The sequence below is a fragment of the Rhea americana genome, unplaced genomic scaffold, assembly GCF_003343005.1.
Source record: "Rhea americana isolate MKP2758 unplaced genomic scaffold, rheAme1 scaffold_142, whole genome shotgun sequence".
In the NCBI taxonomy this organism is placed as follows: domain Eukaryota; kingdom Metazoa; phylum Chordata; class Aves; order Rheiformes; family Rheidae; genus Rhea; species Rhea americana.
Window position 1 is genome coordinate 1981989 of NW_028185506.1, and position 527 is coordinate 1982515.

The window sequence follows — 527 nt, forward strand, 5'->3', positions numbered from 1 at the left end:
GGCATGCAGAGGCTATACATGTCTGCATTGCAGATCGTAACCATCATTGCAAATAGATAGGCACTCCACCTCCTCACAAATGAATACAGACTGGGGGTTGGAGGGGAACAGCAGTCCAGAGGAGTATCTGTATTGCAAGGAGAAGGGCTCAAAAGAAAGACAAATTGCTCTTTGAATAGCTTCTCTAGTGGCTAGCCCAAGGTTGAGACAGACACAGGCCTGTTTTGCATGGCCACAGTGAAATAACACTTCCCATTTTCTAAGTTTCTTTCCTCAGTCATTATTACATTTTTCTAGTCCTTAGAAGAAACAATAGCTCACAAAGATTTAACTTCTTTTTGCTACACACTAGGGGAAAAGTAGAAATTACTKGATCAGATTCTAAAGGAATCCAACTGCATAAGATAAGCATTCAAAGCCAAGTTTTACCATCCACTTAGGGAAGGAAGAAAAAAAATGGTGCTTCCTTTAGTGAAATTAGAAGCTTAACAGGAGGATCTCATAGCCTAGGATTTACAAAACCTTGG